The 11404-nt window shown below is 45.6% G+C and overlaps 1 protein-coding gene across 1 annotated transcript in view; it reads left to right on the top strand.

The window, feature by feature from the left end:
* The window catches only part of LOC126531667 (uncharacterized), a 698627-nt gene that overhangs the window by 627191 nt on the left and 60032 nt on the right, over positions 1 to 11404 (top strand). The window lies entirely within an intron of this gene.

The following is an 11404-nucleotide window of genomic DNA, read 5'->3' as shown; positions in this document are numbered from 1 at the left end:
CGGAGGCCCGCGAATTAGGGAAGCCGGCTAGCGCGCCGGGCCACTCGGGACGGCCCGCGACAATTTGCGATGCAGCGGCGGCGGATTGAGCGGCGGCACAGCCAGCAGCAAACAGCGTGGCCTGGACTCAAGGAGGGCCGCCCGTTCATTAGGCGCGCGCTGCCCCAAGACCGCCCTTGGTCCGGCAATGAAGTGGCGCTCGACGCCTTTTCGTCGAACCCCCCACCCCCCCCCCCCGCCTCCGCACAGACACACATACGCTTCACCCCTGGGGGGCCTCCGTGGGAATTCGGAAACTGATTTGTCGGTCCGAGCACGCGCTCGCGCGTCAACAGGGAAAGTGTCTCGCCACGCACCAGGCCGACTACAAATAAGGGCGCCGCCAATCCAATAGAGCTGCCAGCAGCCGGAATAAAGAAGGATCTTCATCGGATTAAGGCCCACAATTACGTGACACTTAGCCCACGCTACAGTGCGCGCCGCGCTAGTCGCTCGCTCGGCCGAGTTGCGCGGCGACGTTTCCTGACGCCGTGGACGTGACGTTGCCTTCCAAGCACTCGGCCCGCGTAGGATCAGCAAGTGGATGGCGCGTGCGGATGGCCCTTTTGTTACGACCCACGGCTATCCCCACGATGACCGCGTGTGAGAGCCGTCGAGCCGCCTTGCGTTTCGTCAATAGGACTTACTGGCTTCCTTTAACTAGTGGATGTGTGCTGCAGTTCGACTGCGGAAAGGATTTGCAAGAAGCAAGTTCGCGATTAAGAAACTACAAGGTAAGCGGCCCAGACTTGACACTGTTTAGGAAGTATATGCAGTGCCAGTAGCAAACAAATTGCGCATTCAAGAGAAGACTTCCCGTGTGTCTCAATACTGCTCAGCTATAACCTATCGGGAGCACAGGAGTCCATGAAAAGAGAAAGATTTCTCAGTTTTCCCCGTGTCCCTTACAACGTTGCTGACCGTATCAGAGTGACAGCAGCAGACTTGCTGCTGTGCATCCATGTTTAAAAACAATAACCAGCAACAGACCCGTTCGTTTCATCACTTCTGTATTTCCTTTAATTCTGTTTAATACAGGTGCACAGGGATGTTGATGAAGCAACAAATTGAAAACATGCTCGCATCAAGGCTCTCGATCAGCGAGACAGAAGAAGCAATGTGCTTCTTCTGTCTGTCTGTCTGTCCAATGTACTTACAATGACCATGCTGAAACAAAAGGAGAAATCAGAGACGCAATTACTTTTACGTGGTAAATCATGGGCATTAAGTGGGATTCGTTACGGTAAGATTCCAACACAATTTGGGCAAGACCCATATCAAGATGAATTTTGAAGTTAATGCGATTAGCATTAAAGCGATGTAGCGGCATACTGTATTCCCGCCGCTGAAACGCGTCATCTATCTGGCATGTACTGCAGCCGCCGAGCGCTTCTCTCTGGGCACACTGTGCCACCTAGCAGCGTCCTTTAAAGTCCGCGTATAGCCTCCGAGATGCGTACCGCTGCGTGCGAACACTGAGAAACGCGTCTTCTATTAGATGTCTACTGCGGCCGGTACACTGTCACACTTCCTTGTCAATACGCTGTGCCATCTAGCGGCGCCACCACGAAGTCCGCGCGTCGCATCCGAAATAAGGCGTCGAACTGCTGGTATTGAGAAACCCATGTGGCATGGGTCCGGTTACACCCAGCACTAAAGAATTTATTTTTAATTTAGAGTCCAAGAGGGCAGTCGAAGCCAGAGGGTTTCTGGACTAAGGAGCCTTCCCACCTTAGGGTGATAACCGGCCTCACTCGGGACACTGTTTCGTATAATAAACTTTTCTTTCTCTCTCTCTAGAGTGTGGCAAGTACCCATATCAGAGGGATCGACCAAGAATGGGCACATACACAGTGGCATGTATCCAGTGGCTCAAATTGTGGCGTGAAAGAGGTTAGGTACATACGCAAAGTCTGCCAGGTTCTCCAAGTATGCTAATCACAATAAAAAGAAAGCTGAACTTCATCGAAGTTTTTGAAACTTAGGGCGTTGGCTAGAGCTTCACAACACATCGTTCTTTTACGAGAAACAAGACAGAAGGTCAAGTGCCATGATGATCAAAACATGCCCAGTAATGTACCCAAAAGTTTCGAGCGTCCGAGAGAGAGAGATAGAGAGAGAAACAGACAAGCTTTAATGATATGCTGGAGATGTTGGCCTGGCTTTTCGCCTGACATGCTACTCCAGCTTCTGGGTGATGACGATGAGGTGATTCAAGGGGCTTAGTTTCTTGTTAGTGACAACCATGCCAAGTGACAGAATATGAAGCCACAGCAAGCACAGGAGAAGGTAATTGTTAGGCTTGATTTAAATCTAGAAATAATCGGATAAAGAAATGAAAGTGGACGAAAAGTTAATGCCACAGGTGGGAGCCCAGATCTACATCCCCTGCATTACACGTGTGATGCTTTACCAATTAAGCTACGGCGGCACTCTTTGCGTCCAAATCTTTGGGTATTTGTGTATAAGATCAGCCCTGGCAGTGTAAGCAGCGCCCCTCATTGCCATGGCGGTGGACATGGAACGCCCTTTTGATCGCAAGTATCATGCAGTATCTTTGAAGCAGGCGACTGATTAAAAGCTCGTAGGTTTCTTTTTTTTTTTTATTTACAGCATGTCCCAAGGCATTGGACAAATAAGCTCGGAACATACACCGGACATCGCCATTTAGACAGGCGCTCTCCGCGAGCCACGTCTTAAAAAAAAGAAATAAATAAACTGGGCCTGCATTCACAAAAATGTTCTTGAGATAGGACTGCTCGAAAGAGCATATCCGAACCAATTGTAATGTTGGACATACTATTATCGAAGGCGGATGTCCAGTGGTAAAGATAACTTATGAATGAAAGCTTTTGGGAATTCGGTCGCTTGTATTCGGTCCCAATCGAACACTATCAGCCTTCAAGTTATACATGTTCAAGACACCCGGTGTATCTACAAATGCTCTGGCTCCTTAAACTTAAGGTATTCTTGCAGTCTCACTACAAGCATTCTTACGAGCTCTGTACTTTCTTTAGAAATCATGGCATAATGAAGCCGCGTAGACGTTCTTCCGTCAATATGGTAAATTCTGTAGTGCGTGTGCAGTACTAGGAATGATGTACCATGCAACTCTTTCAAAGAGCTCATGCATCTAAAATAAGGCCTGAATCATGTCTCCTCATTGAAAATGCCGAGCGTGTAAGGAAACTCGACAACAACGCCTGAAGCGCTAGACGGCAACCCCACGTGATGTAGAAGAAAACTTGATCAGCTCCCGGGTACAACTAAGACACACGGGCGGCATTCCAAGCGGCCGCCTTGGGCTCGCAGCGCACAAAAGACGGCGCTACCAATCAGGTCCCTACTCCCAGCGGGCGTTCTGTGGACGTCAGTGCTGACTGCGCCATAACCGTGGGCTAGCGAGCCCTCGAAAGGCTATCCTGATAAGTAACACAAAATGTAACGCAAAGACCGCCATGTAGCTGCGTTCTTTTCTGTATACGCCGGGCTCTGCCGAAATGACTTCGCCACCTTTTTCCAGAGGCGCCCCCTGTGGCCGCGAAGCTTGACAAGGTTTAGCCTACACTTTTTTATTGTCTTTTGGTGGAAGACTAGAGTGCTGCACACGGGTCAGAAAGAACTGGTTTGTTAACGAGTTGGATTTGCAACTTGCGAATGAATCATTTGGATTAGTCTCTGTACACCGATTCGGATCAGGTGAAAAAAGTATAGTACTAATCCGTATGCCACTTAAATCACAGCCCTAGGAATCATACATTAATGATAAGTTGTTCCTACTTTGCACAGTGAATGACTCATTGCTTGCTGAGCCCTTTGGTAATAGACTCATCAAAAGTACCTTGCGACCTCTTCATCGGGTGACCTCGTTTGCCCTTCTCGTTTCTTGGTGACGCATCATTGGTTTCTTGTTATAGCGTTGCCCTTCTTGTGCTGACCGTATATTCGACTGTACCCCACTTGTTGGCATCCCAAATTCTGTTTTCTCTGTCTTTTCTTTTTCTGCCGTCGCATGTCCATCCCGTTCATTGTTCCAGACATTTGGATTACCGGGGTAATTTTAACGTTATACACGCTGCCCCAGTAACGTTGTGCAGACTACTCAAAAGCGCGCAATACTGCCTAAACTGGTCAAACTGATGCATTCTTGATTATAGTTACCTCGCTAGTTATTTATATTAGTGTATATACCTTTATGGGTTAAAATAAAATAAATATCTTATTTTCTTAAACGTTTATATATTTCAACCATGTTTACCGTTTTACATGTAATGCGTCGTAAGACGTGAAATTTATTTTTTTCTATACGTATGAATTACGCTCAAGTTTTTCTTTTTCTTTTTAGCTCGTGAACTATAATGCGTGAAAAAAGACAAAATTACACCGCAGTGGCCGTCTCGTGTGCCGCGAGGATAATGCACTCAAGCGCCCTGAATTTGAACAAACCAGGGGCCGAATTCACAAAGCTCTTCGTTCGTAACTGCTGTTTATCATTGGTTCATCGCCTTCGCTAATGATATGTCCCACATCACTAATGGCTAGCATGAACGTAGCGTATACGAACATTTTTTTTTTTTTTTTTTTTTAGCGTATAAGAACGTTTTTGCGAATACGGGCCCAGATTTCCTGCATGGTCCGCAACCTCAGAAACGTTACCTGCCACGAATAATTGCACGTGTCGGGCGCCAAAACGTGATAGCTGGGCTCTTGTAAAACGCTCATGTCTTTACTGGGAAACGGCGAACGCAGTTTCGACTTGCGACATCACGCGGAAATAGTGGCAGACAAAAATGTCGCAGCCGGCGTCGTGATCGACTTTTCGCCACCTTCATACCGCCGCCAGGTAGAACCACTGATATCCAGCCTATAGCGCATATCCGTGGGCAAAACAGTGTTCGCGCGCCAGCGCGGCGTTGATGGTCAAGTTGGTTTGGTCGCAGCTCGATTGAGGGCAGCACGGTGGCGGCATGCAAGCCGGCCAGGGCCGGGTAACGTCTCGGCTTCCGCGCGCTTTAAAGGCGACGTTTTGCTCAAATGCCGGGTTTGCCTATACCTTGCCAACTGCACCCATCTCGGGTACAGTATAACTCGTGCTAAAGTGGACCGATCCCAGAAATTGCGTGGACAAAACATAACCTGCAATCCACAGTTGCGTGGCTGAGTCTCTACGGTCGCGCACTGGTGCGGGCGTGTGGGTGCGAGAGGGTGAGCAAAAACTGAGCGTAAAAAAAAAAGAAAATATGCACATCCAACACATGTGTTGGAACCTACATCAAATGAATCAGTTCATTAAACATAGCTCAACAGTGTGCTAACTTGGAATTTTTGGTTCAAAATTTTCGCGTAAGAACGGCGCTTAAGAACGGGACAACGGAGACGACCAACACGAGCGCAGTTCGTGTGTCGTGTCTGAAATTACCATAAAAATATCATGTGTTAAACGTGATAAAATATGCCACTCTTCTTTTAATTAACGTCAACTGCCTTGAGTGCTAATTCTAAAATCATTTATCACCTCTCCTTATACAGGGTGCCCCCCATAACTTGGGCCAAACATTAAAGATATGCATATTCCACGTAGCTAGAACGAACCAAGGTAATGTTGTTTGCCGTCGCTTGCAGATGCTTATATTGTTTTCCTAAATTCCGCCTAATTTGATCATTATTCTTAATTAATTAATACACTTCTAAAATATTATAATTCGATTAAAAGTGTAAATGAGAAAATTGTAGATCAACATGAAAAACTCCCGATACAGCTTTCTGTTCCTCAATACGTGCTACATAAAAGTGTTTTTCCGAGCGTGAAAGAAGCCCGCGAGTGCACGCATGTTTGCCGCGCGACTGGCCGCTCGAGGCACTTTACGTGGATTGGCGGGCTTCTTTCACGCTAGGAAAAATACTGTTATGTAGCACGTACGGAGCAAGAAAAAGCTGTATCGGGAGTTTTTCATGTTGCTCTACAATTTTCTTATTCGCACTTTTCATCTATTTCTAATAGATAGGAAGCTGATTGATTGATTAATTAAGAGTAATTATCTAATTAGGCGCAAACGAAAAAATTATCTGAGTATCTCCAAGCGACGGCAAACAACATTACCTTGGTTCGCTCCAGCTACGTGGCATTTGCATATTTTTAACGTTTCCCTCAAGTTACGTGGGACACCACCTGGACTCTCCCATCGCGAAACAAATTTACTCTGTCGCATGGGGTTGGTCGTCGCATTTACAAATTCTTATTCATTCATGATGGAAATGGCCAACAGTGCGGCGTGCAATTTGTGCGGGTGCGATGAGACTCTAGAGCACCTTCTGTGCCACTGCCCATAATTTGACACTCAACGACGTACTTTACAAGCGAAACTCGACCTGCTAGACGATAGAGCGCTCTCAGAAGAAAGGATCCTTGGACCATGGCCTATGCGTTTTTGCATGCAAAAGGCCACAAAAGCCCTTCTGCATTTCTTGAAGGACACTGGATTACATGAACGCTTGTGACAGTGGAGATTCCTCTGCGAATGACTGTGAAGGAGTATTATTTTTCTTTTCTCTCCTTATGTGTTCTTCCCTTTTTCCCTCCCCTTCTGTATACGGTAGCCAACCGGGCCCGTGCTTAGTTAACCTCCCTGCCTTCCCCTCTTCGTCTCTCTCTCTCTCTCTCTCTCTCTCTCTCTCTCTCTCTCTCTCTCTCTCTCTCTCTCTCTCTCTCTCTCTCTCTCTCTCTCTTTCTTTCTCTCTTATTTATCATCAATTCGCTTGATTTTTCCCATTCCTGTATTTCATTGTCCTATGCGATAATTTTGTTGCTGTTCACATGGATAATCCGAACGTATGAATGTCTTTTTTTTTTTTCACTGATACCATTTTTCTTGGTTCTAAAGCATGAGTTTCTTTCTGCAGGAAGGCACCGCAAAAAATTAACATATCAAAACTACGCTGCATTAAACTGCGGCAAGTCAGTCTTCAGCGTGTGATTCCCTTTCATGCGCCCCACTTTATAGCTTCGTTCAACCTGAAGTCACCCCCCCCCCCCCCCCCCCGAAAAAATATCCATTACCGTCCCACTCCCCTTCTGCATGTTCTGTTGTTGAGGTTTACATCTTTCGAGGGGTTGTTGCTGACTCGTTCATATCACATTCAGTAGAACCGCGCATTTTCACACGTCACCGATAATTCGAAACTCCACTTTGGATAAATTTGCCCGCTTGCGGGCGCACACAGTGACAACACTTACTGAGCAATGCACAATGTGGTTCAAGTGAAAACTAATCTTAAGCACTGCTTTCTTTTATTCGTTCGGTTGCATGCCTACTAAGTGTGGTGGCTAGTTCATGTAAAGGGGTATGTTGCAGTGGAGCAGCTTCACGCTGTCATTAGAGTCGGGGCTTAAGGGTCCCTGCTCTTTTTTTTTTTCATCTGCCGTAATCTGTTGTTGTGATCGGCATGGGGAGGAAGCGAAAGACTTTTATCCTGAAAGCTCTACCGTGTGTGGTACAATTGTTTCACACACAAGAAGACCGCAGGAAGGCGACGCGCGGCAACGCGTCGATGGGACTGTAGATATAGTCTCTTTAGGGTCCGCTCTTATATGTTGAGACGTCGCTACACTGCGCACTTTGCCGGGAAGTGAATGCACATTGTGAGCCGGGACTTTTACACAAGGTTTGCAAGCAGGGGGGGCCAATCAGTCCACGATTTTTAAATGTGCTGTGAGATGCTAATGATTCCATCCTGTTCACGAGCATGCGAATCCTATTTGCCAGCGATTTGAACTTGGTGCCGATTTATCCAATTCAGATGTAGAGCATGGTGGATCCAATAGTTGCTTTTAAAGTGGGACAGCCGATCGTTCTTGCTAGCAGGGGGGCATGCTTTATCATGTGCTGTTCTGGACTCCCCCACTTGCTCTCCCGGGTGTGGAGTTGCTCGGCATCGGGGTGGCATGAAATCCATACAAGTCGTTTGCGAAGGTGGAGATCTTTGCGTAGTGCAGTCAGTAGAATTTGTCGGGAACGAAGATAACAGCATCCCATTGCTTAAAATTCGGAAGGGCTTCTCGGCACGGTGAACTGGCCATCACCATTTCTTTGAAAGTAGGATGTTTTTAATTGTTTTACGGTTTGATGCACTTGTTTGAAACATCAAGCGTGCTGCTCGCTTATACTTTCCCGTGGCTACATCGAAACGAAGTCTTTCCCCCTCTTGTTGCCCATCTCAGGAAAACTTTCACAACATGGCAAGTTATAAGCGGATTGAGCATTCTAAACGACTACTTTCAGAGGTCAGGAAGCACTTCGCGTACCTTCACATTGATCAGCCCCCGAAACATCTGCAGTCGAGAGTTCAAACTCTCGGAAAGAATTCTCTTCGAAAATTATGTCACATTTGCAAATGCACTGCCATTTCTATTCGCTGCTGCAATAAAGGGTACTGCGTGCAAACGACTTACCTGCACCCTCATTCAGTCCGTCTGTAGCCGAAGTTGGGTCTTGCAGTGATGCAGCCGTGGTTTGATACGTGAATGATTACTCCAGAAGCCTTTAGTTATGTTTTGTTTTATTTTTCTTACATGTCAATCACGTCAACATTTCAAGCATAAAGCACACACATCCCTTTAAAAGCACAGTTTTGTAGCAAGACAGCACGAGAGCGTCAGGTTTCTTATGTTTCACGGTATCAAAATGGGAATGTGAAAGCAAGCAATAAGCTCATAAAACAAAATACAGAAGATGCAGAAAACCGCTCTTGAAACAACTACTCTAGCAAATGAATTTCGGCTATTTCATTGTAGAACATTTTTGTCAACCTCGACTCTTTAACTGAAAAGAATTTGGTCAAAACAAAAGAAACAGAGAATTCTGAAGCCTATAGGAAAGTTTGTTGCAGCCTGTAAAATTATTTGGGCTCTTCGGGGCCCTCTTTTCTGCTAGGTTAATCTACAGACACAAAACTGTTGGGGATGCCGAGAAACTTTTAATTTCTCCCTCGGGCTAACAAGAAGGCCAAGGCATTGCCGTATGCAGTCCTTTTGTGAGGACAGTTCAAAAATCTGCATTCACATCACAACTACTCTAGTTCTTACAACCACAAAACTACAGCAACAAACAGAGGCAATCGAAGTCATTGTTTAAAACAGGCTTTAAGAAGGGATACTATATCGCGCTAGTGTTCTGCATAAACCTAAATATGTGACAAACGTGTATTCACCAACATGCACGAGTATATAGTTTATTGTAAGGAATAGGCTCACCCATATTTCCTGCTTCATTTTTATAGAATATGCTTAGTAGATTACGGGTACAAACTTCTACCAGGAAACATTACAGGGCGTATACGAACACGTAATACAGCATAGAGGCATTGAACTGGCTCAACGCAAAAAAGTTGGAAGCCAGGCTGGACGGAATCATTGCTGATGATGCGCACGCTTGCAAAAATTCACTGCTAATGTCGCATATGCGGCGCTTATAAGGCGAAAACATTGCCATAGTCAAGACGCATAAAAATTGAAGAAATGCGACTCACAAGTAAGACTTACTATTACAACGACGCATCATTCTAAGACACATGTATATTGCAGTGATGCCGTCGGTGCTCTCTTGTTTATGATGTGGAGTTCCACGTTTTATGCGAGCTTGGTCTTGGCGAGGCGTTGAAACGTTTCTCGCTCGATAGAAGAACCGACTTTTCTTTCTTTGTTTCGAGTGAGTGAGTGAATGTTAGAAAACTGGCACTGGTACTCTTGATTAGGGAACCCAGAGCTACGAGTATTGCGCCCTATCTTTCAGGCATGTCTAGCATTAGTCAAACGCTTCCAGAGCTCACCACGACTCATCGCAATCAAGAAGCTGCGCTTTTGTGCTTGTACAAGACAAGCAGCTTTCCCGGAACTGTTGGGCGTATTGCCGTTACATAAGAAGACGTTTGCAGGATGTACACGACGTAGGGAATCTAAGGCGCTGTCTGGTCCTCTTGGTATCTCAGAAGGCACAGCAGGCGAGACTGGCTCAATTAAATTTCAGACCTGTGGTTGAAACCGTAAATGCACGCTTTCGTGTTGGGTTCGAATCGGAGAAGCGCTAGGGCCGCAGCTGTAGCTATTTGGTGTTGACAGCTAGCTTAGCTAAGGTAGCTAAGGTAGCTAACAGAGTCGAACGCTTTGCCAGCTAGCACTTTCTGTTTTATACAGTATCACTGATCGCATGGAGTCCCCAATAACCCTATCTATGCCGACAGTGTGCCTGCCTTCCTATGTGCTCATCATTCAACTCCCCAGCACACACGAAGGATTTTCTACTGATGATATTCTTTTTGTTATCCTTACCATAGTGGAAAGTTATCACTTAACTGCCTTATATACTTCCGATATTGTTTTTCCTTACGTACAACTACAATCTAATAATACAATTATTAAGACAAACTGCAATTTGCCTTAGACTTCAAGTGCTTGACCAAGAAAGTCTGGAAAGAAAACGTTATGCGGATTTAAATTCTTCAGTACGAAATATTTTTGCTCGCACTCTAGATTTAACGCTTCCTCTTTAACGAACTCGCAGTTAAGGTGTACCATTTAAATTATAATAAATACACGTAACCACCTCTCTGTCTTGTTCAAGGTAAATAGCCCTTAAATATTTCGCGCGGATATGTGGCCAAGTGTCATGTCTTACACGTGCTATTACCTTAATAACTGTACTCCCGAAGTCGCTGTACGCGCGCCACATTTACGGACTTTGGGCACATTTTTAATGCTGATTCTACTTCGAGCCATGACTCGCCTGCTTTGTGAACTTCATATAAATGGGTACAGGTGTAGGCATATCAAATTTAATGCTTTTTCCAACGTTCAGCGCTGGAAAGACGTATTACAATATTAGCTGGAATTCCTGGAAGGCGTGGGAACAAATAGGAGAAATCAAACAGGGACCATAAATGGAGATAACAGTTGCTTCAGTAGCTTGCATTCCTGGTGAAGGGAAGGGCACAAACGGCATCAGAATATGCATCTTGCAAATGGTCCAATCTAAATGCTACACACTACGCGTCTGGTTTGTACAATGCAGACTTGACGCCACTACATATGGTCCTCGGACATCCGCAGCGTTATCATGGTTGCCTTACTCGCGTATTACAGGTCTCAAAGACAACCAGTGGCGCACATTCTAGAATGCGAGAAGCTTGAAGTTTCGCAAGCGGATCTTTTTTTATTATTGTTCATAATGATGTTTTCACCGTATGTCTACTGCCTGGGTCATCTTCATAGTCGTTAATCACTGTTACACAAATTACTTTTAGAGCTAGTGGCTTACGTACAGGCACTCGTAATAACATTTGATGTTGCGCGTGCAGTTTGTTTTATTATACA

Source organism: Dermacentor andersoni, chromosome 5 (genome assembly GCF_023375885.2).
Source record: "Dermacentor andersoni chromosome 5, qqDerAnde1_hic_scaffold, whole genome shotgun sequence".
NCBI lineage: Eukaryota > Metazoa > Arthropoda > Arachnida > Ixodida > Ixodidae > Dermacentor > Dermacentor andersoni.
Note: the sequence above shows the minus strand (reverse complement) of the source record. Positions and strands in the feature narration are given on the sequence as shown.